The sequence below is a fragment of the Rattus rattus genome, chromosome 7 (genome assembly GCF_011064425.1).
Source record: "Rattus rattus isolate New Zealand chromosome 7, Rrattus_CSIRO_v1, whole genome shotgun sequence".
Taxonomy (NCBI): Eukaryota; Metazoa; Chordata; class Mammalia; order Rodentia; family Muridae; genus Rattus; species Rattus rattus.
The window spans coordinates 88,097,982-88,123,414 of NC_046160.1; positions in this window are offsets into that span (position 1 = coordinate 88,097,982).

Sequence of the window (25,433 nt, forward strand, 5' to 3'; positions counted from 1 at the left end):
ACTCACTTCCCCCAGCAAAGCTCCACCTCTTAATGATTCCTCGGCTTTTCAAAACAGAGCCACCAGGTGGGAACCGAGTGGTCGAACTCGGGAGCCTGTGAAGGAACAGTTTGTGTTCGAGTCACATAAGCAAAATCACAAAAACAGACAACATAAGCAGAGCGCAGTTTAACCTCCCTTCGGCGGATCACATAAGCAGAGCGCAGTTTAACCTCCCTTCGGCAGTTCCATACATAGAAAGCGGTCCAGAGCTGGCAGCTCATTGCTGCCTAGAAAGGCTGCAAGGTCAACCCAGGCTTTAAAGCTATTTTAAGCTCTTGAAAATAAAGGGAGTGTTGACAACAACTTAGATACAAAAGGGTTTGGAGATTATTTTCGTTTAGGTTTTTTTTAATTACTAAGATATTGTGAAAGTGCAGTTCTAGTCCAGCAAGGTGGAGGCCGTGTATATCCGACAGGGGATTAGCAGATCTCTGTTTTCTCATATGAATCAGAGGATTGCTGAAATCCATCATCGCAGATACTCTGTTTCTAAATTGGTAAAGCCCAGAGGGAATTCTGTTCCAAACTGGGTAAAGCAGCTCAAAAAGGAGGCGCCAGCCAGATAGAGTCAGACGGAATTACCCTGTATTTAGCTTCTCTGTACTTAAGATTCTTCCCGAAAATGCGTGCTTTACAGATAGTGCTTCGCAACCCGGAAAGAGGTCATGGTTGCTTCAGATGACTCTGACCGGGACTTTACATCTGCAAGTCACAACCTTTCTCCTACTGCTTCGTATTTCCTTAAACTCAAGAGCTAAGACTCTGGTGGCCAGAGCAGCCTATGAGACGATTCGTCAGACAAGACATTAGCTGATTACATCTGTCCTCAAGCCGCCGGCTCCGGAAGACCAGGCGTCTTCCACTCCACCCAGCAGCAGGCAGAAGCAGAGAAGATGTGTTCAGAAGCACAGGCAGAAAACACACCCGTGAAAGCTTACAGTGTGTGACTTTAGTGGAAAACCTATTGCTTTTATTCAATTAGACGTTTCACCCGCCCTCCACCTTATCCTTATTTTTTTTTAATGAAATATATAATCTCTCGTTTAAAAAAGAAATCCTGGAAGGAGTTCAAAATTGAATCCCTTCCGGCTAATGTAATTGAAGTGCTTTGTAGAAACCTTTTAATCACATTTCTCCCCGAACTGTACACAGTTGGAATAGGAAGGCGTCATTTGTACTTCAAAACAGCCTCCTCTCTCTTATTGCCGACTAAGCCTTCTAAAAATTACAGCCTGCAGCCAAGGCCAATGGTGAGAATCCAAGGTGGAGAAAGTCAAAGAGGGTTTTTTCCAGCTATGAACTAGGTGACGTTCGTCATCCGGGTTTGAGCTTTCTAACTCAGGTTTCATTTCTTGGCGCCTTCAATCATAGACAGCTCCTCCCCATTTATCAGAAAGTCTTTCTAACAACGGATAGATGCCATGTAGTCATCTCTTAGTTGGAAAGTAGTCCCCAGCCTCTGTGCCTCAACCCACTTCAAACTGGCCTCTCTGCCTCTTCCTAATGTGTGTCTACTGGAACCTCTCACGGACTCTCCCGACAAGCTCCTCTGTCCAAAACACAGTGGCTACTCCTCACTCTTGCACTTACTAGACCTTACAGGAAAGAGGCCCTGCAGTGGCTATTTTCAGATCCTTCTTGATGACAGGACTCCTGTTTTGTTTGTCCACCCTCAAGAATTTGTCGTAAACAATCCAAGGCAGACATTACGTCCAGTCCTTGATCCCTTGCACTCTCCGCCACTGATGTGCAAGTAGAAAAGAGCTGTGTCAGTGCCACCTCAGGAAAAATCTGATAAGGTCCCCTGGGGAAACTTTTCCTCCTTGAAAAAGGTTAAAGCACAGGAGAGAGCCTTAATGTCCCAGCTCTCCTTAATTTCTGCTCAGGATGTTTTCTGACGCAAACTTCACCTGACTCCTTGGTAAGCCATTTGTCATGCATCCAAACCTACTTTATTCTGGTACACGCAGCCAAGTGCATCCTAGCTAATATGCCCTGACTGTACTCTTGATTGACAGGTCTCAGTTCCTTAAGATTCCTCATCTCAGAACTCAAGTGGCTTCACATGGTTTTATTTCATTGTGTAAGCAACACTGACATAAAGATTGGCCCTCAAATCTCCTCTCTGCTTACTCCAAGTACTTCCTGAGGAGGGTTCCTACCAGCCCATGATGACAGTCACCACCCATGGTCGGGCCAGTCTGTTCTCACTCAGTCTGTTCTCACAGTCTTCCTCTTAGTACATTTAAACAAAGTCCAGGTATTTCCCTGGCAAACATGTTCTTCGATCCACCTTCTTCATTTCAACTGGGACTAAAAGCTCTGCCCCGTCCCGAAGACAAAAACACGGGCAACTTTCTAACCCTTCCTCTCTGGTTATTTATAGTATAAACTTATACCCTCTTCCAGCTACCAACCCAACAGACTGATAACAAAACCATGCTCAGTAGTTTCCCCACTGTGTTTCAAGATCCCTCCTCCCTGTCTGCGTTCATTGCCCCTTGCTGTTCCCATCTCTTGTTAGAAATGTCATGCACCCCTTTCAATGGGTTCATTTTCTTCTATTCTTGCCTCTTTCATTTAATCCTATATGCTCCTCCAATCCCCATTTTATAAAGCAAATCTTAGAAAGCCTCTCCTTTACCTAGTCTTTTGCTGACTTCCTGGGATAGAGTTCAAGTTCCTTTATCACTGACGTTCATAGTCTTCTTGTAGCATTGTATTCTCCGGGGTCAAATCATGGAGTGCCCTGCTGACCTGCAAAGTCAGCTTCCTCTATTCACCTCCACTGTGTCCACTTGGTACAGTTCCATTTATCGGCAGTTCAGATATCCCTTCAACCGCATGAAGTCGTTCTTGCTCCTCGCTCACTCCTTCTCTCTTCTCACCTTCCAGAACTGTTAGATATTCCCACCCAGTGTCTTGTGCATTCGCTTTCCACTGTGCTCACAGACCAGTTCTGGGCTTCTAGAATCCTTTTTTCGATCCACATTGGACACCCAGAGGACAAGGATCAGTGCTCCAGACAGATAATAACAATGAATGTCCCACGGTGGATGAATTAAATGAATGAATGCTGTCCTTATTCTCAAGTACTTCCAGCCAAAGAAAAGTGAAACAATAAACATTAACCCATTAGTGCAAGAAATGAATTTATGATTGTTTGATAAGCCATCTTAGGGTCCGGTGACGAGGCACTTTCTAGATGTTGGTGACTCATGCCACACAGATCTCTATTAACTCGGGATAATATCTTTGATCTTGCCTGTTGGGTAACTTTCTTCCCAGAAAAAAAAAATGATGGAAATTTTGGCCTTTCAACAAGGGATTTCAAAGCCTATAAGTTGTCCAAAATTAATTATAGCCTTTCATGAATATACTAGTGTTTTTTCATGTGGTTCTGGCTTCTTTAAGAGACGTATATAAAAACGGAGTACTTAAAAGATGGATTCAGAAATTTTATAGGATGACTTCAGTCATGCTGCACATCTAAGATCTGGTTACACTTGTCATTGTTAAATTCAGTGTACACGTTGTGTTTAACATGATGGGACCAGATTCCACTGTTTGTAAAACATGATAACCTTTTATTAGAGTGTGTGTTGTGCTGGATATTTCTCATTTGCTTAACTCAGGCCTATCCTGCTCTGGGAGGCCCTGTGGGCTGCATTTTTAGGCTCCTTACTCCTGATTCGGTTTGACCCATAGGTGTCATCAGCAAAGAAAAAAATGAGAGAAAAAATGAGAGGCCATTGCTTTCTTCTGCCAGCCATGGTTGATAATGGCTGCATTCCTCAACCAAATGTCAGGCTCCCACAGGGCATTTCTCTGGGTGTCTGTCACCTTTCAGGTCTGGAGATGAGCCCAGTGGTAATGACTCCATTGTGTGGTCAGCAATTGGAGCTTCCCCTAGCCTCTCTTGGTTTTCCTCAATTCTACCCTCACTCTCTTATGTATTCCCTTCCTGAAAGTCAAGCACATCGGTTCCATACTGCTTGACTCCTGCTGGGAAGATTCGCACAGCTGTTCAGGAAGATAATAAAAGCCCGAAGGCACTTATATCACCACCCAGACTCTCACCTTGGTCTCTCTATTTGGTCTCACCTATGGACACGAAGGGGCCTCAGTTATAGAAACAGGATCAACTGCAAAATGTCACTTCCTGTGTCACTTCCTCTTTCTCTCTCCTTTAGTTCCAACATAAAATTCTCAGTCAATGGAATCAAGACACTAATGCACTTATGCACCAAGACACCTACCCCTGCTGGAGCTGATCACTAGGGATAAGAATGGGAGACCTGTGAGTGCCAGCACATGCCTATAAGGCAACACAGTATTTGGGAGGACGTGGCAGAAGGGTCTCAAATGTTTGGAGTACAGCTTGGGTCACACTGCAGGTCTCTGTTTCAAAAACAAACAAACAAAGAACAACAAAAATCCTGGGGCCACTAGGGTAGTGAATGGAATGAGAAAATGTAACAGAGAGAGTGTGTGTGTGTGTGTGTGTGTGTGTGTGTGTGTGTGTGCATGTGCGTGCACACACATTATTCAGAGATCATCTTACCATCATCATTTGCTGTATGACCTTACGTCAGTAACTTAGCCTCTCTATTTCATTTCTCATACTCAAAATGAGGGTCAAGATAGACAATCTTAAGGAAGTGATGTAAGCCATTTACCAATTGCCATCTTAACTCTAGATTGAAGCTGTACCTGGCAGATTACACCAGCTCTGTGTCCTTATATTAATTAAAAGGTAGTTTAAAGCCCACTGTAATGTTCACAGAAGAACTTACAAATGCTCGTTCTTATCTTAACAGCTTTTAACATCAGCATGTGAGCTCATGGTTTCATATCCTACCACATACAGGTAAACAAAGATGTCCTAAATGAATATTTAGGGCCTCTAGCACTTGAATAAATTTGATCAGGAACTGTGAAGTTACAGAATAACATGCTCAATCTGTCATTTATTTGTCTCATGTGTGTGTGTGTGTGTGTGTGTGTGTGTGTGTGTGTGTGTGTGTGGTCAAAGTCTCAGGTCAGAGTCATTCCTCAGAACCTGGTCACTGTGTTCTTTGTACTAACGTTTCTCTCTGGAGCCTAGGGTTTGGTTCACTGGCTGGCCAGAAACCCTCGGGAGTTGCCTGTCCCTACCTCCCAAGCAGTGGTGTGAGAAATAGGTACCATCACCCCAGGTTCCTCTCTATGGGTTCTGGAAGGTTGAACTTGGTTCCTTACACTTCTGCAGCAAACACTTTGCAGACTGAATTATCTATCCACTCTTCTCTACATCACTGAGAACAAGTTAAACTATCTCATCTTATAGTCTCAAACTCCTGGTAAGTAAATGGGGCTATTTATATTTGTATAACCCCTAGCATTTTCCAATGAAGTATTACAAATTATGGAGCCTTCTGCCATAAAGGCCCCTTGCCATTGTTTCTCTAATCAAAATGCAACTTTCCAAGTTTTCCTTCTTTGGGGCACTAGGAGGAAGACATCCCCCGTGTCCGTTGGCTCCAATCATCTTTCTAATGTGAAGGAAGACTGTATGGCTTGGCCTCCTTCAAGGAAGTTGCCTGGTTTGCTCCAGCCAATGAGAGGCTGAACAATTCCATGCCATGCAAAGTCTCTCATCTCTCACGTCCTACTGTGGGTTGAGAAGTCCATGCATGTTCCAGGTAGCATGGCGGCAGCTGTCCCTCAGCCATTCCAACTGGGCAGCAAGGAACGCTTCCAAATTATTTAACTTACCTTTTCATTGAAAACCTCAGCAGACAAAATGTTACAATATAAATCATATATTTAATAATATTTTGTCAGAGCTGAGACCTGAACCCAGGGCTTTGTGCCTGCTTGGCAAGTGCTCTCCCACTGAGTTAAATCCCCAACCCCTTTATTTTGTCCTCCTTAAATAATATTTTTACTCATTCTTTGAAAACAGCACACATGCGTGTGTCCTATGGATCACATCCAGCGACCACTGCCTCTCTCCAACTCTCCCTAGTACCCACTAAATAAAACATTAAATGCAGAAGTGTCCCATTCTATATTTCAAACCTATGGGAAAGATTTTTCCCAGAAGATGTCTGTTACCCTCTTCAATCACAATTTCTGTCTGCCCACCTATTTTCATGTACACCCACTCTTGGACAGCTCTCTACAGGGACCAGGATTAAGGTTGTCAGCCTAGAAGAGAAAACTTAATGACATGCAATGAATGTCCCAGTTAGGTTTCTGTTGCTGTGATTAAAAACACACCCACCAAAAAGCAACTTTGTGGAGGAAAGGATTTGTTCATCTTACAGCATATTCCATCCTCGTGGGGTGGGAACCTGGAGGCAGGAGCTGATGCAGGGGCCATGGTGGAATGCTGCTTGCTGGCTTGCTCCCCATGCCTTGCTCAGTCTGCTTTGTTATAGCACCCAGGACCACCTGACCTGGACTGGCACTGCTCCCAGTGAGCTGGGTCTTCTCGCCCCAATCACTAATCAAAAAGATGACCGACAGACTTCCCACAGGCGATCTGATGGACGAATTCTCTCAAGTGAGGTTCCTGCTTCCCAGAAACTCTATCTACTTCATGTCAAATTGACAAACAAAACTAAGCAAGACACCACCCTTCTCTAAATCCCAGATGAACAATGGAGACATTTAAAAGCGAACACACAACCTATGCCATTGGAGGGGGGTCATTTACTGAAAGAATTAATCACTATTTCGTTGGAAGTCAAATGTCACGTGATTCAATATTTGAAACAGTACTTACACCTTGCTTTTCTATAGTTCAAAATTAACTGAAAGTCCGCTATCTTATCGGGCAACCCCAATGGCATGATGCCTTAGTCAACAATACGTTTACTGCTGTCTGTGCCTGATTGCTATTAAACCCGGAAGCGCAAGCATAAATTAGACAATCACCCTAAGCAATGCCCTGCTTGGCCTCACCTCAAGCTATGAGCTAAGGAAGACTTACTACGGGAATATAGGTTACCATGTTGCCTGAACATATTTTATGCACTCCTCTATCCCCTTGACTTCATGATCCTTAGAACCCATGGTCTGTGCTTGTGCCTGAGCCTTTTCTGTGCCTTCCATCAGTTCTGCAAGTGAGAAGCTTGATGAGACTCCCCCGATGTCTGTAGTGTACGCATCTCCCTTTCCATGTCAGTTCACTTGGTGTCCTAAACAGTGCTTTGTCAATCTGTGGGCCTCGACCACGACCCTTTCACAGGGGTCACACATCAGATAACCTGCATCTCAGATACTGACGGTGCAACTCATAAGCTTAGCAGATTTACAGTTATGAAGTGGCAATGAAGTGATTCCGTGGTCAGGGGTCACTGCACCATGAGGAACTGTGTTAAAGGCCACACCATTGGGAAGGTTGAGAGCCACTGCTCTAAACCGTGACGGTGTGAGACTTGTTTGCTGCCCACATAGGAAGAAATTGTTTCGTCAGTGGCAGACAGGAGGTGGTGAATACAGCTTTTCCCCAAACTAGCCACGATGTGTGTTCATACTCTTCCCATAAGGCAAAATGGAGATTGAGTAATTATCTGCGTTTGATTCAAAGCAACATCTGTATATTTCCTGGAATTCGCTTTCAGGAAAACCCGACTAAGATACCCTGTGGCAGTCGTCCAGTAATAACACTGTGTCTGTGTGGGAGCAGATCCGTACCATTCATTGAGTGGGGAGCCAAAGAGAAAACGTGGTTTTCAGGGACTGAGTGCTCTTATTCTGTAAAATGGGTTAAAAATATGTACATCAGAGTTATTCTGAATATTCACAGGGGCTCAGAGGGAGTATAAAGTTGGGTGTGTATGGAAGTGTAGAGGAACTTGAAGGGGTTGGGGGAGAGGAAGGCATGATCAAAATTTATTGCATGAAATTTTTCAGTAAAAACATTTAAAAAAAAAACAAAAGATAAGCAATCAAAAAGTAGTGGACATTAAAACACATTGACATCTGATTGTCCTGGCATTGAGTGACTTAGAGTTTTCCAGTCAGCAGCATTATCAGTTGGGGTCCTCATCTCTTCGACTTTATCAAGGGAGTCATTGAACCCAGTTACCTGATTCAAGTTTAAAGGTAGTGTGCACAGAGCCAGAGTCTGAAGAGACTGCGATAACAGGGACTAGAGGACTTGTCTCTGAGCTTATGCCCTTAGCCATTATGTGACAGAATGCAAACACAACCTACTGTGATGTTCCTCTCAGACCAAGAACTCTACACTTAGTTTGAGGTCTCAGGGTCTCCAGCTAAGTGGGGACACCCCCTGTCTGTTAGATGTGATCTTGTAACTAGTTTCTGATTATTACTTACAGGTGGTACTTGTTGAAGGGGGTTCCTTAGATTCCAGGGAGGCGGGTCTTCTCTGACTCCTCCAGTCTTCTGGCTGGAGGTAGACAAGAAGGCAGGAATGCAAATAGCTATTGTGCAAAAAAGACACAATAAGGACAATAGATGCAGGATAACGGGGGAGGTCTGCTGGCACCATAAATAGCTCGTCTCGGATCTGCTTGCAGTCTGTGAAAGAATAACCTTCGATGGAGATGTTATTAATTTTATGTTCATGTTCATGTGAGGGTTTTTTTTCTTTTATTATACTGTAAGTCTAGATATAATGGGTAGTTGATGCACAATTTGATGTAGGTTTTGGCTGCCTGCCCGTCCATTTTATAAATCATAAAATAGCACCCATATTTCAGTTGTAATTATTTCTGTGCATTGTTGATGAAGTGGGTATCTTAACAAACAACAATTCTTGCCTAAGCATAACTTCTGTGGGAACACGATGAAATATGAACACATTTACTCCAAGAGTCAAAACTGATTGTCGTTACTACATATATCACAGCGAAGCTGTCACATAAATCCAGTTGGCTCTTTTCAACTCAAGCTCACCTCTCCCCCAGGCAATATGATACTTATTTCATGTAAATGTATTTCTGTTTTCCATCAAGCCATGGTGGGAGAGAAAGTGTTTTATACCAAGGTGAACTCTAAAGTATTGGACAAAATCCACAACATAATAGGACAGCCTATATTTTCTTTTGACTGTTGTTGGATTTATTTGGAAAGAATTAGGGAAATTAATATTGTGATAACTGCTCATAATTGTAATCCAAAGGAATATATAGTTTTTAACTTGCTATTTAAAATCACTACAACATCCAATATCAAATAAGTTATTTCAGCCTCTCAAATATTGCCCAACGACAAAAACAGTTGAGCCTTTTGACTCTTGGATAATCAGAATTTTTTTTAAAAAAATATTTAATTCTTCTTTTTCTTTTATGTGTATGGGTGCCCATGTTTGTGCACTGTATGCGTGCAGTGCCCATGGGTGCTAGAAGAGGGTTCATATTCCCGGCAACTAGAGTTATGGAGGGTTGTCAGTAGTTATGTGGGTTATGTTAGGGTTATGTGGGTGCTTGAACTCTAGACCTCTGGAAGAGCCACTGGTGTTCTCAACTGCTGAACCATCTCTCCAGCCCTGCAAATAGTTGGAAATTTTAAAGCAGCAATCAAGCAGAATCCATGCATATAAATGCCTACCCTAATCTATTTTATACTTATAACTCTCCCGTTTCATTATGATTAACGTAAGCTATTATACGTAAAAACAAATTTCCAAATTTTTTAAACTAGAAAGATAAAGTTCATTGCACACTTTAAATAATGGCCGCGGCTGGCTGCTGAACCTCTCTCCTCAGAGGCTGTTAGTAGCTTTGACAAATATAGGAACAGAGTGGACTATAATAAAGACGGTTCGTGCTCCTTGCCTGATAAAAGGATGCAATCAAAACTGCTCTGCACTGAAGTGTTTTTATCTAGATTTAAGGATGAACTACTCTGTTGTCCTAAGAAAATGGAACATAGTATCAACTGGGATTTTATAAAATTCTAAGCATGTTCTAAAGAACTTCTGTGCCGTCATATAAAATCCGAAGGCATATAATTGAATTCTAACTAAGTAAAGGCATTTCCTTGGAAAGACTATGAAATTTATTACTTATTTTTGGTTTGGGTTTTGCTTTGCTTTATCTTGTTTTTCTGAAACAGGGCTTCTCTGCATAATTATGGCTGTCCTAGAATTCACTCTGTAGACCAGGCTGGCCTTGAACTCAGAGGTCCACCTGCCTCTGCCTCCCTAATACTAGATTAAGGGTGTGTACTACCATGCCCAGTTTACATCAGGAATTTTCTGGATTAATGATTAATATAAGATTTCTCTGTGTAACCCTGGTTGTCTTGGAACTTGTTCTGTAGACCAGGCTGGCCTCCTCAGTGCTGAGATTAATATTGAACTAATTAAAGAGCTGATAATTCTATCCTCGTTTGATAAGCATGAACTGAGCAGAATAACTTACTATTGATCATTACCAATGTAATTCCTCAGTGCAAACCTTGTGTTTCCTCAAAAAGGAAAGAGGTATGCCATCGAGACTCTGCATACCTCAGGCAGGTTCTTGTCTTAAAGTCTACCTGATCCCTCATATAGCATCAGTGACAATGATGACTTTGTGGGATCTTTCACTTGGATTTGCGAAATTAAGGTAAAATGGGAGGTGCAACCTTAACCCCTTTTTCGCCAAACTCAGAGAAGTGGAATGGCTCAGAAATAACACTTTTACCTACAGAGAACTACATTCCAAAGATCCTAACTTTATGGCTGGTTGACTTTCTCCTCCTTTCCTGGCAGACTCGCCTATGAAGCAGTCTCCTTTTGTGTCAGATGTGAGAGGATTAGAAGGGAATAAAGTCCTCCTCGTGAATGGGAAAACAAATTATAGAAATAGGACTTCTTATATCACACAAAGGGCATAAGTTATATACACAAGATGGCTGAAAGTTATGCTATCTCAACACACGGAGAAATGTTAGAGAATCTAGATTCGAGATTCTAGACATTAGATTCTAGAAGAGTAAGGAAATAACATCCTTTGGATTGCCCTTTTCAAATATGTGATGCTTTGAAGGCATTTTGTGTCACTGTAAAGTGTGGAGTTGCCATTTTTGACCCTAAGGAAACCTAGCTGGGAAATCAAGAAAGAAGAATAGTGATTCTAAGTCGGACAGAGAATATTCCTCTTCCATGTTGACCTAAGTGTGTGGCTGTCAGGCAAATATTAAGCTCACATTTCCTAAAGAAATCCTTTGAATCTCGCTATGCACCTAGACCAGAACTTGACTTGACAACTGCAGAGTCACTTTGTGACAATTGAGGAAAGCAATAAAAACAATTATTGGAAATTATAGGAATAAAAGCAATTAATAGGAAGATGAATTAGCAATTAAGAGCAATTAATAAGCAATTAATAATAAGGGCATTAAAGGTCTACGGTGATGAGCAATCTGCATGATACACGGGTACAATCGTAGCACAAACACTGTGGCTGTAACCAACCACTATCTGGTTGGATTTAAGGCCCAATTCATGAGATGGAACCCATGCCTGGAACTGCTCTTGTGGCCGAGAGCCTGAGACTAGAGAAGCGATGGTCCTAACGGTGAACCAGTATTGTTCTGCTAAAAGAGCACAGCAAACAAAAACAACAAAGCAAAACAAAAACAAAAACAAAATTCTAACTGCATTCTGCTATAGCCACAGATCTGTGTCCCACTCAGCTGTCCCCAGAGAAGCTTCCCCTACTGTGGACCGGAACTAGCACAGAGACGGACAACTGGACAATGTGCAGAGATTGAGAGACCTTGGAAAACTGAGTCCTCACCAAACCCCTCCTTTTAGGGCTCAGGGAACTATGCAGAGGAAGAGGAAGAAAGATGGGGAGAGGCAGTGGAAATGGAAGACACCAGAGAAACTGTCTTCCAAAGACAACAACGCGTCTGAACTCACAGACTGTGGCAGCATACACAGGGCCTCGACAGACAGATCCAAGCCCAAAGGGGTCCCAGCGGTGATAGGGGACCTGGACACGAGCCCTCATCCCTAACCTAGAAGCTATCTCCGGTTGACAGCCAATCACAAAGGATACATTTTGAGTCTCACAAACACAATTAAAGGCAGCCCCATGCCTGCCAGCAAATGGCCAACATGGAATGAATTCAATAGTATTCTGGGTGATGTTTTGTCTCCGAGTGCCCAGTTTGGGCATTTTTACTTGCATTTTGTTTAGCCATTATGGTTTCTGGTTTTGTGTTTGTATGGGTTTTGTGCACGAATGTTTTGTTTTATTGTTTTATTTGTTTGTTTATTGGTCTGTTTGGAGTTGGGTGGGTGGGATGATGGTAGAGGACTTGGGAAGGGAAAGGAAACCATGGTCAGAATATACTTTATGGAATACATGGTCAGAACATACTTTACAGGGAAAAACACTTTTAATTATTAAAACAATAGATATTAAAACTTGACTGACTTGGCTCAGCAGAGAGCTCACTCAGGGCCTGAGGGCCTGATCATCTGACTGAAGTGATTTGAGTAAAATGTTTGAGGAGGTTTAGGCAATGTGATATATTGTTGGAGGAAGTATGACCCTGGGAGTGTACTTTGAGAGTTTAAGAACTCCACGCCACTTCCAGTTCACTCTCTCCGCTTCTCACTCTCCATGGAGGGCATGAGCAAGCTCTCAGCTTCCTGTGTTAGCTGCACACCTGCCAATGAGTCTCCCCACCATTCCTATTCCTCCAGAACCTTAAATGTGAATGAAACCTTAGTTCGTTGTCCTGGGGCTTTATTCTACTGATTACAGAAAAGTAACCAAGTACACTGAGAGAATCATCTTGTGTTTCAAAATTGAAGAAGAGTTATCACCTGAAAGGTTTTAGCTGTATTACTCTTTAGCTATGGTGCTCTTTCTTCAAACGATTAGCCTGTAGGTTCATTTGGGAAAAGTAGAATTAAGTCATTGGCAGATAATGGGAAAGGGGGCACTAACACTCATCCCGGCGCCCTACAGTGGAGCATGGAGCTTCAGTCAGTGCAATACCTTAGCGATGGTGCCAGATCACGACAAATACTCGTAGTCAATGGCCTGGAAGCAGAGACTATAGTTTGGTCCTCTGTTTATGAGAGCACCAAATGAGGAAATAGATCTGTGCTGAAAGGGATTTTAATCTCTTATCTATTTATGATAAAATATAAGAAAACAGAGAAAAGCTGGTAGTGGAATTGACACCACGAATTCTTTGTCCCTCAAATGAATATTAAAGTGGAAAGCTTTACCCCATAATTTGATGAGGCAAGTGTGCTTCTGAGAGCTGTCCAACATACTAATGGTCTGTAATTAGAGAGATAAATGGTTCCCCTTTCCCATCAAAGGGAACACTAACCCCCCAATTATGTCAAGAACCTCAGCCCAAGGCTACAGATTTTCCGTCTTCTACATGGTTTAGTAACCAGAGGCTGAGAACCTGGCAAATAAACGGACAAAGACCTGCCCATTCTCGAGTCCGCACTGGCTTCCCCCAGAACTATAGCTGTACCCCTTTACTACTTACTCATGGTGGCCTCTTATGGACAGACAGCCCCACATTGATCTAATGCTCTGGCCTATAGATTGAGCACACTTCTTTCTTTCTCCTAATGGTCTCAGTCCAGACACTAAATGCAACAGCCACCCTCCCTCTTATCAACTTCCTAGGGAGCTCACTGTCCCCAGGTTTTCCCATGAGCCCTGAGGTCTTCCTCGATCCCAAATATCCAGGATTTGAAAACAGTGCCAGTCGCAGAGTTAACCAACTAAAAAGCAGTTCAGATAAATCAGCTCAGCTCTCTGTATGACTGAGGAGGTCGCTTGTCTCTCCAGCTTCTCAATTTACTCATAGACAGCAAGGACGTTAAAGGGAATGGTTTTTAGTAGTAAGTGTCGGTCCTCTGCTCTTATCTGCCATTCAGTCCTATGCAACAGGCTTATCTGAATAGAGGGGGGGTTTGATTAGTAGTTTTGCTCAGGGAGCTGGAACACCACAGAGGGTCACAGGTCATGCCATAGTTTTCTCAAAGCATCTCCTAAAGTCAAATAAACTTGACTGTTGCATAGAACCTATGGAGTCTGCTTTGGGTTGTTTGTTTGATTGATTGTTTCAGACAGAGTGCTTGACATCCAGGCTGGCCTAGAACTAGATATGTAGCTGAGAATAGCCTTGATTCTCCTGCCTCTGCCTCCCAGGTGCTAGAATAATGGCTTGCTGGCTATAAATGTATTATCATCATAGGAGGCAGTGTCTCTAGAGTGCTCTGCACTAAAAAAAAAAAAACCAGTTTGTCCCCAAGAAAAGCACTGTCTTCTTTAATTGTCTGTGGGACTTGACTCCCATGCCCAAGAACTACAGATCTATAAATAGACATGTGTTACTATCCTGGTTAGTCTTATGTCAACTTGATACAAACTAGGGTCGTCTGAGAAGAACATTGATTGCCTATAGGACATTCTGTTTTCTTCCATTATTTTTTTCTGAAACAGGGTTTCTCTGAGTAGCCCAGGCTGTCCTGGAACTCATTCTGTAAACCAGACTGGGCCCGGACTCAGAGATCTGCCTGCCTCTGCCTCCCAGGTGCTGGGAATAAGGGTGAGCACCACCACACCAAGTTTATATAGGGAATTTTCTTAATTAGTGATTAATACAGGAGGGCCCAGCTCACTGGGGTAAAGCAGCTGCTGGGCAGGTGGTCCCGGGTGGTATGAGCTAGCAGGTTGAGCTAGTCATGGGGATTGATCTAGTAAACCGTACTTCTGTGTGCTCTTTGCTTCCATTTCTGCCTCCAGATTCCTGTCTGTGTTTCCGCCATGGCTTCTCCTGAGGATGGACTCTAACATGCAGATCAACCGACACCCCCCATCCCCACATACACGCACATTGTCTTGGTCATGGTATTCTATCACGGCAGTAGAAAGTTAACCAGAATAATCAGCATCTGTGGTCCTGTAGAGATAGGTAGGTGTGTGCCTTTAGCCACTTACCTTTTCACTCTTGACAAACATCTCCATGTGCTCTGTTTTCCAGTAGAGAATTGCGTTTGCGTCCATCTTCTCATTAACGATTACCCTCATCAGCTTACTTATTAATCGCTTTATACTTCGATAATTTCTACTTAATTAGTGGGAGAAACTGCTGGGTGAGGGATGAAGACTGAGGTCAATATCTTTCTTTCTTTCTTCTTTCTTTCTTTTTTCTTTTTTTCGGAGCTGGGGACCGAACCCAGGGCCTTGCGCTTCCTAGGCAAGCGCTCTACCGCTGAGCTAAATCCCCAACCCCGTCAGTACCTTTCAAAGCCAAAAATCTCGCGCAAGTTTCCGTTATGAGGCGAGGTGTGCGAAGGAGAGATCAAAAGGTCAGAAGAGGATGCTCCGCAGAGAAAATGCAGCAGGTGCTCCTGGCCAGAAATCACAGCGCCTCAGAGGAGAAATGAAGTCTTTCTAGTTCTCAGAGAGACCACTTGCCCCTCATTGTCCTTCGACTGTGTTTGAATTCCCCTATATCCTTTCCTTTTATCTTCTTTTCGCTGAAATTCTGAGTGAGTTATTGAATTCAAATATTGTACCGAGGCCTCTAAAGATCCCTGTTAAGTATATAGTCTTAGTGTCCCTGCAATCCAGGAGAGCCATCAGTAAGAGCCTAACAGCAAATAGAGAACAACTTTGGAGAATGAAGATTTACAAGGTACTGTTTGCGCAGGTGTACCGCTGAGGAAGAATGTTGGGAAGAGGGTCGTGACCTGAGGTTCTTCTCCGGAGTCGGGTAACTATTCCTGGCCTTGAAAATTTAAAGAGAACACCACTCGGTTACAATATGGCTGGGGCACAGAATTGAGGAGCTCTGGCTCTAAATCTGAGAGAGCCAGTGAGAACAAAGAACAAAGGCAGCCTGATGTGACCCCATAGAGAGGAAATATGGGGTATCACGGCTCGCCATAACCCACCCCCTCTTCCAACATCCTCCTGGGATTCCTCTCTGGAAGGGTCAGTCTGGACCTCAGCGTACAGCAAGACCTCTCCGTGTTTCCACATGGTTCCGTTTCTCAGGACAGACCCATTAAGAAAAGCTGACTGTGCTCACAATGTACGCACAATGTATCTGACTACACTGCAGACTGCAACTTCCTAAGGAAGGAATCAAATCTCTCCTAGCTGAGGTGGGAAATAACTATCTCTCTGGAAGGTAAGAGGAATCCCTGTTTGCAAACGCAAGCACACCACATCACCCACATGGCCGGGAGTGCCTCTCAGGCTAAGCCAAGGCAGGCCAGTTGCACCAGCCTGTTTCAGAAGTTCATCAGCCTGGGAGAAGCCTTTCTGAGATGGGAGCAGCAGGGGCCATAATGAGAAGTGGCAGTCGAGTGTGAAATCCTGTCACTAGCCAGAGGCAACTGGAAACATGGCCTAAAATAGCCCAGGCAGAATCCCAGTTTCAGGACAAGGGTGGAAACTCTGCTTTTTACCAAGAGGCCTCCTTTGTCCCACTTAGAGGACCTGTGGATGAGGGACGCACAGTTATTTTTATTCCAATCCCTGGGGGGAAGCCTGAGCCACAGTGCTCTTCCCTGTCGCTAGGAAAAAGCAGGATATCTCAGTGGTCGGCACAAATAGATGGTAAGGTAGAAGGGCTGGAGCCCAGAACAAATCCGCGTGAGGAACAGCCAGAGAAAATTCTGACTCACTCTCGAAACTACCTTTATTTCTCCTTGTTGGGATGAAAATATTCCCTTTCCGCACCAGCTTCTGGTAAAGCAGACCATCGTGTCCTCTATTCTCAGATCCATTCCATGAAATCCAATATTGCAGCCTCCTAGTGGTATTAGTGGCATAGTGACATCATCAGGAAAGAAGTAACACAGCTCTTAACTAAGGTCATCAATTCCAGAATACAAATCCAGATCAATATAATTCAGTGGACTGGCGCTGGCTGATGTGATACACAAGGCACTGAGGACACTGAAAGGTGTTTAAAATAACTTGACCTTCATGGATACAGAAAGAATTATAAAATAATGCGGTGCACACAGTGAGGCTTTGTATTTTCTCAGAAGCAAGGTCACTGCAAAAGAGAATCCGTAATCTAACACTGAGTGGCAGCAAACGAGGTATGAACTTGGCTTCACACAATGGAGAAGCCGTGGGTCAGCTAATTTCAGGAAGAGCATTTCAAGAAAAGGGGAATGGGCTATGTGCAGACAAAATAGACTAAGCTAGTGAGTTAGGTTGGGAAGGAGAAATGAGTTGGACCATAGCGGTTCCAGGGGAGAAGACAGAGAATGAAGCTGTACCAGGTGATGCCCAACAGTCACCAACAGGTCATTATGTGTTCTGATACTCTCGTGGCATATGCCAGGCTCAAAATAGTCTCTTCTCTGTTTTTCATTTTGCTCGGTAATTACACGACAGTGTTGATGCTCGGGAAATCCTATCTCAGTTCTGCTCTTCTCTGCATAGGAGTTCTTAAGCAGGGAGGATAGACAGACAATAGCAGTAGCTTCCTGTGTTGTATACCTTCACGTCTGTACCTCAGGTAGGCCTGTGGAAACCAAAATTCTGCTAAAGGCTGGAGAGTAACAGCAAAATGTTTAAGTGGCGTGTGTGTGTGTGTGTGTGTGTGTGTGTGTGTGTGTGTGTGTGTGTGTGTGTGTGTGTTTCTCAGTGCTGTTCCCTGATTGCAGGGGTTCAGGAAAAGTTTTCTGGGAGTGTAGGTTTTTTGTTTTTGTTTTTTTGTTTTTTTGTTTTTTTCAGAGCTGGGGACCGAACTCAGGGCCTTGCGCATGCTAGGCAAGCGCTCTACCACTGAGCTAAATCCCCAACCCTTCTGGGAGTGTAGGGACAAACTGCCACAAACTGGTCAGCTTAAAACAACAAAAAATGTATTTTCTCAGAGCTCTGAAGGCCAGTAATCTGAAATCAACTCCTTCTGGGACCTAATGACCTCCCTTGCCATGTCCAGCCTCTGGGGGCTGCCTGGCTTCCTTGGCTTGTGAGTACATCTCTACAGTCTGTTTTCTGTCTATCTCTCTTTTCTCCTCTGTCTATTATAATGATGTTTGGTATTACAGTGAAGGCCCACCTGGGGACACCAGGGCAATCTCATCATAAGATCCTTAATCTAGAATTTGAGCATAGACCTATCTTTAAAGGGGTGGCATTGTCCTCCCCCCCCACACACACACACTGAGAATCATCTGAATTCTCCAGCCACTCTAAGATCTCAAGGAACATCACACCCTATCACTTGCGAACTACCAGATGTGATTCAGTCTGGTCAGGAAAAAAAAAAAACAGTGACCATATTAATGACCTTGTGGGTGAAGTAATGAGAATTAAGGTTGTCAGATTTCGATGGTGAGGGACAAGGGTGTAGCTCCATTGGTAGAGTGCTTGGCTGACCCCCAGGAAACTCCGTGCTTGATCACTAGCACGTCACAAGCTGAGTGCAATGGTGGAGGCTGAAGGAGGAGTGAGATGTCCAAGGTTATCCTTGGCTACATAGCAAGCTTAAGGTCAGGCTGGGATATGCAAGCCCCTGTTCCCAAAACAAACATAAAAACAACTTAGTGGCGATCAGAAGGCAGAAGGAAGAAGGAGAAGATGGGTCATCCCTGATCCTCACGGAGAGGTGGGAAGGTAAGGAGAAAGGGATAGCCCATGGTTCTTCAATATTACCAGAGGCAGTGTGAGCATCCTACACAGACTTTGTGTGCAACTCAGGACTGCCCCTCCCCCAGCTCTCCTTTTCAAGTGCTCCTGTACCATTAGCGTAAGGATTGGCTTTGTTACGTCTGATTTCCTTTGTCTCTCCTTCACCAGCAGAGATGGTGAACAGGAGAGCAGGGCCTGTTTGTCCCCGCCCCCCAAATACCAATACAGTTGTCAGTGGTGGTTGTTGGCAGTGCTGGCTTTAAAGTTACTTGACTGAGGGATGATTGACACATGAAAAGCTATATGAACTTAATCTTTACAACTTGCTACGTTTCGAGATAAGTGTGCAACGTGCTAAACTGTGTTTTTGAATGAATGAGCTGCAGCAGTGACAGGAAGATGAGGGAACTAGGTAAGAGGTCAAATGGCCAAGCTCCTATAAGGCTTTCTTTCCGTCTGGGGCAGCGTTCATTGCATTGTCTTCTCTATGCTGTTGCTTGTTTAGCTCCTTAGAGTGACTTAGACCCAGCCTCCCATTCTCTCTATAAACAAGTCTTTCAAATGCTTTCAACAGAACTCTTCTCCCTGCAGAGCCCTCTCCAGTTAAATCTTTTCATTTCCTTTAACCTTAAGGCGCTGTTTCGGTGCTGTCTGACTCCTCTTCGCTTCTGGTCACTCGACAGATGCCTGCACGCATGCAGCACTGAGCATGCTGTACAAGGGTCATGTGTTTGAAATAGAAAGCACGGACTGCGCTATTCTTCCAACTTGCAGATGTTTTCCTGAGGTTCTTAAAGTTACCAGCCCCCAGAGCTGAGACCAGTTGCTCCTTCCTTTGTCTGGGGAGTGGGCTTTCTTCCCTTTTGCTGATTATTTTCAAATGAAGCAATTATTTTCTTCCAATTTAATGTTCTAAAGTCCTGGGCAGGATGCAATATTCGTTGTTTGTACAAATATGGCCGTGGATCTAGTGTGTTCTTTCGTTTAAAAGAAGATTTTAGGTTTATTTCTTTCATGTGAATGTTTTGCCTACATGTATGTCTGAGTACCTAGGGCCTGTGGAGGTTAGAAGAAGGTGCCAAATCTGGAACTAGATATGTTTGTGAGCCACTATGTAGGTACCAGGAACTAAGCCTGGGTCCATGGCAAGAGCAACAAGAGCTCTTAACCATTGAGTCATCCCTCCAGTAATCCATACTTTGATTTTATTTTTTGGTACTAGAGCATTAATGCAATTCAAGTGTCTACAGTGTATCTCCTGAAGACGTCCAGCTTTTACACAGACAGTACATGGCATGCTAACAGTAACTTGATGGCCAGAAGTGAACTATGCAACCCACGGGGGACGGGTATTTGGTGGGGGCATCTCTGAAAAGCAGGTGCTCTATGAAGCCAGGAACTGCAACTGGCTTCTTGGAGGCTCTGGTTAAATCATGTATTCTGTGAAGCTCACCAAGATTATTTGAGTAGTTGGACCCAGAATTCCCTTCTCTCTTTTTTCTTTTTCCATAACTTTACACATTTTTCTCTTTTTAATGATGAAATAAATCCACAACAAAATAAAGGGACGTCAACCGAACCAACAGGAGGAGGCCTTTCCTTATAAACATCTTTCTAATTTATTTATTCACTCAGGCGATCTCCTGGGCTTTAGGAATGACATTCTCCCTTAAGGGAACACAGATGTTTGCCTTAAAAATTCTGTATTGGTGACATTTCAATATTGCTATTCTCGTTTTTTCCCTAATGAAATTATAAGAAAACAAAATCTGCTTGTCCCACAGCGTTTTGGCTACGATTCAAAACCTTTCCATTAAAATGAAGCAGCGTGCTCCACAGACCTAACTGCAGAGGCCCTGAGCATGCCTAGCAGACAGTTGTCTGCAATTCAGGGGAAGAAATAAGCCACCGAGAGACAGTGAGAGGAAAGACGAGCATAGGGTTGTTTGTAAGTTCCAAGGAATCTGCTTGCACCATGGCCAAGTCTGGGACAAGCTGCTGCTTTTAGGTAGAAATTTAAAACTTCATCCCTCATCTAAGTTTCAGTTTAGTTTTGCTGCGGAACCCAGACTGAGTTACCCTGGGGCTAACTCTCCCACAGGAGCCTTCTAAGTGTTAGGATGACAGGTGGGCACTTGGCTCCCATTTAAAGTGACACATTTATTTGGCCTGCATAGAGACCAAGATTGTTTACATTTGTACACCCTTAAATTACTCAACTATAGCCAATATTTGGTGTAAGAGCCAACAGGCAATGGTTACAAAACAGTCTAGGATAAAAAAGGAAATGTTTAAAAAGGCGTGTGTAAGCGTACTGAGTGTGCACAGGTGAAAACCAGCCCCAAGTTTTGCTTGTTATATTTATGAAACCTTAAACCTTAAATGGAAACATCTGATCAGTCAGTCGGATCTCCTGCTTAATGAATTTATTTAAGTTTTTGTTTTGTTTTGTTTTTTGTTTTGTGAGCTTCTGTTTGTTTAGAGGACAATGTCTCCCAGTATAGTCTAGACCGGCCTCCACTTTGTGATTCTCTATTCTGGAAATAGAGGCATGTGCTATACATCTGGGTTTATACAATCTGCGGTTTTGTTTGGTTAAGACAGGGTCGTTCTCTGTAGCCCAGACTGGCCTTGACTGCATGGTGATCCCCCTTCTATGTCAGCCTCTCAAGGGCTGGGTAAGCCTGTCATTCTGAGCTGAGTTTAGCCACATAGCAAATGCTGGACATTTGTAGAATAGTATACACTAAGTGAATGGGGGGGGGGACACAAATAAATGCTGTGCCTCTTTGCTGTTTTCTAGTAAGGGTCTGTGTCACTAAATGTTTATGCAATCTGACACCCATAGTCACCTCGAAGAAACGGCCCGCCCACCCCATCATCCCTGAAGACCGAATGCTGCACGGAGCTGCTCGGTTGCCTTTGCTTGACGGCATCCTCTCATAATTAACATTCAGCTGAAACGTTTTACCTTATAAAGATATTTTATCTTGAAGTTGTACAGTTGGCTGAAATATGATTCTATTGTTAGTGCTTTTCGAACTCTGCTGTGACCCTGATCAACCAGGTGATTCATTTTGATGATTGACATCTTTGCAAGGCATTTGAAAAGCCGATGATCATCAGTGATAGCTATAGTCACGTCTCACACATACGGTTAGCCAAAGCCAAATGAATTGCAGCAGAGAGAGGTGTGCTTGCACATACCTGTGTGTGTGTGTGTGTGTGTGTATGTATGTGTGTGTGTGTGTGTGTGTGTGTGTGTGTGTGTGTGTGTGTGTGTGAGCAATGTGGACTTCTGGGGTGGGGGGTGTTTCTTTTATTAGCCTTTGCCTGTCAGTCAATTCTACTGGACTTTCCTTCCCTCTTCCACTGTTTGAATGAGCGATGGATCGTAGGACACCAACTTTGACCACAGAGAAGAAACCCTAGAGTGTCCTGCATTAGAACCTTTCTCAGTCGGTTTCTCAGCCTTCTCAGTTGGTACCGGCGTGTTCAGAGACTGCCAACATCTGATTAACCTTCGTAGATTAGCTCCCAGTGTTGTGCAACGCACTCAAAAACACAAGAGCTCATAATGCATGATGTCACTGAGACAAAAGCTCTCCAGGCAAAAACGAGCATGAAGCAGGGAAGCCTTCTCTGGCTGGGCTACAGAATGCGAAAATGTCTTAAAATAATTAAACCTCGCTCTGCAAACGCTCCGTACCCGAGGAGAACTGCCCAAACTTGTCTGTGAACAACTCCATTTTATGTCTGTAGACTTTAGCACACTAATTCATGTTCTTACAGTTCAATTCATGGTTCATTAAACTATTTCAGTGCTTAGGCCATTCATTGATCTAAGAGAGTTAAGAGCGTTACTGTTAAAATTGAGTCTTAAAGGTGAAAAAAAAAAACCCTATTTCTGATAATGGTTATGGGATCAACCTATCTGATTAAAAACACTTCCTACTCTCCTACGTAAATGCGCAAAATGACCAGAGTCTCTCCCAAACTTACTGGCAAGGTAAAGTGTTTGGAGATCAATGAGGGCCATGTGATGGATTAGATGGCAGGAATGTGGGGATGGAGTAGCCGTAATCTCAGCTCTAGTAGAGGCAGCATGGGAATAGGAATTGACAAGGTCACAACTGTAACCTTGGTTGAGCCTTCCGACAGGGGCATCGCTTGGTCAAAGGAGAATACCCCTCTAGGCACCCTTGGCTCTCCTTAGCATGGAGAGGTAGATTTGGATAGCTATTAGCACCTACTTTTGTATGTGAAAAGATTTAGACACTATTCCAGAGTGAGGCCATGGGTTTAGGGTGAAAGCTAAGTTTCTCCATTCAACATCAGTGTTACCGAGACAGTGTGTATAGAAAGACTGAAGTACAAAGAATGAATATTTCACATAAGACATATTTATGCGCTAAAACCTAGTTGGAGGGGTGATGTAAAGGCAGGCTGCCTGATTTAGAGGAGTTGTATGTGCCAGCAAAATATAGCAGATAAACTAAATGTGTAATACATATATATATGTATGCATCACACGTAATACAGCAACTGAACGCCTTGGTGTTTACCCACCTTATTTGAGAATCAATCTGCCCACATGCAAAAACACTACTACATGCAACCATCCATAATATTCAATACTCAGCAAGGGAGCGAATAAAGAAATTGAATTATCCAGATGATAAAACACCATTTAATGACTTTAAAAATGAGACACTAGTATTAAACTACAAATAGAGCTAAGCGAAAGAGGCCAGTCGGAAGAGCCTTATACTTTTTGGTTTTTAGTATAAGGTACTTTGGAAAAGGCAAAACTACAGAGGTGGTAAAAATTTCAGGGGTTTCTCAGAGCCCAGGAAGAGGGGAAGAACATTAAATAGAGAATTTTTTAACTACATTTTTATTGGATTTTTTAAATTTACATTTCAAATGTTATTCTCTTTCCCAGACATAAGCCCCCTATCTCATCCCCCTCCACTTCTTCTATAAGGGTGTTCCCCAACCACCACCCTTCCTGCCCCCCGGACATTCCCCTACACTGGAGGGTTCAGCCTTGGCAGGACCAAGGACTTCCCCTTCCACTGGTGCCCTTACTAGGTTATTCATTGCTGCCTATGCAGTTGGAGACCAGGGTCAGTCCATGTATAGTCTTTGGGTAGTGGTTTAGTCCCTAGAAGCTCTGGTTGATTGACATTGTTGTTCTTATGGGGTTGCAAGTCCCTTCAGCTCTTTCAATCCTTTCTCTAATTCCTCCAATGGGGGTCCTGTTCCCAGTTCAATGGTTTGCTGCTAGCATTCGCCTCTGTATTTGACATGTTCTGGCTGTGTCTCTCAGGGGACATCTATATCAGGCTCCTGTCAGTATGCACTTCTTAGCTTCATCAATCTTATCTAGTCTTGATGACTGTATGTATGTATGTATGTATATATATATATATGTGTGTGTGTGTGTGTGTGTGTGCGTGTGCGTGTGTGTGTGTGTGTGTGTGTGTGTGTGTGTGTGTACATATATATATGGCACATTTGGGGCAGGTTCTAAATGGCCGTTCTTTCAGTCTTTGCGCCAAACTTTGCCTCCATATCTCCTCCTATGAATATTTATGTTCCCCCTTATAAGAAGGAGTGAAGCATTCACACTTTGGTCATCCTTCTTGAGCTGCATGTGGTCTGTGGATTATATCTTGGGTAATCTGAGCTTTTGGGCTAATATCCACTCATCAGTGAGTGCATACCATATGTGTTTCTCTGTGATTGGGTTATCATACTTGGGATGATATTTTCTAGTTCAATCCATTTGCCTATGAATTTCATGAAGTCATTGTTTTTGATAGCTGAGTAATATTCCATTGTGTAAGTGTACCACATTTTCTGTATCCATTCCTCTGTTGAAGGGCATCTGGGTTCTTTCCAGCTTCTGGCTATTATAAATAAGGCTGCTATGAACATAGTGGAGCATGTGTCTTTGTTGTATGTTGGGGCATCTTTTGGGTATTTGCCCAGGAGAGGTATAGCTGGGTCCTCAGGTAGTGCAATGTCCAATTTTCTGAGGAACCTCCAGACTGATTTCCAGAGTGATTGTACCAGTTTGTAATCCCACCAACAATGGAGGAGTGTTCCTCTTTCTCCGCATCCTCACCAGCATCTGTTGTCACCTGAGTTTTTGATCTTAGCCATTCTGGCTGGTGTGAGGTGGAATCTCAGGGTTGTTTTGATTTGCATTTCCCTGATGACTAAGGATTTTGAACATTTCTTTAGGCACTTCTCAGCCATTCGATATTCCTCAGCTGAGAATCCTTTGTTTAACTCTATATCCCACTTTTAATAGGGCTATTTGGCTCTCTTGAGTCTAACTTCTTGAGTTCTTTGTATATTTTGGATATTAGACCAAATAGAGCTTAAGGCAGTAAAGCTGTCCTATATGGTGCTGTGGCTGTGCCTAACTGATACTGTGCATGTGCCAAAACCCATAGGATATTACAGCATTGGTAGTAACCATATTATGTGCAAATCTAAACCTTGCAGGAAGTTGAGAGCTCCTAGGATGGAGCAACACCATCTCATGATATGAAGATGAACGAAACAGCATCCCTAAAAGGAATGGAGATAGAGTTGGGAAGGGTAAAGCATAATAATAGTAATAATAATGGTGATTGACAATGATGATGATGATGATGATGATGATGATGATAATGATAATAGAATGCATTAATGGGCATTTCCTCATTCTATCAGTGAGAGAACCCAAAAAGCAATGGCACCCTGGCAAGAAGGGAGTTTTGGTTCTTATGCCATTCTCCA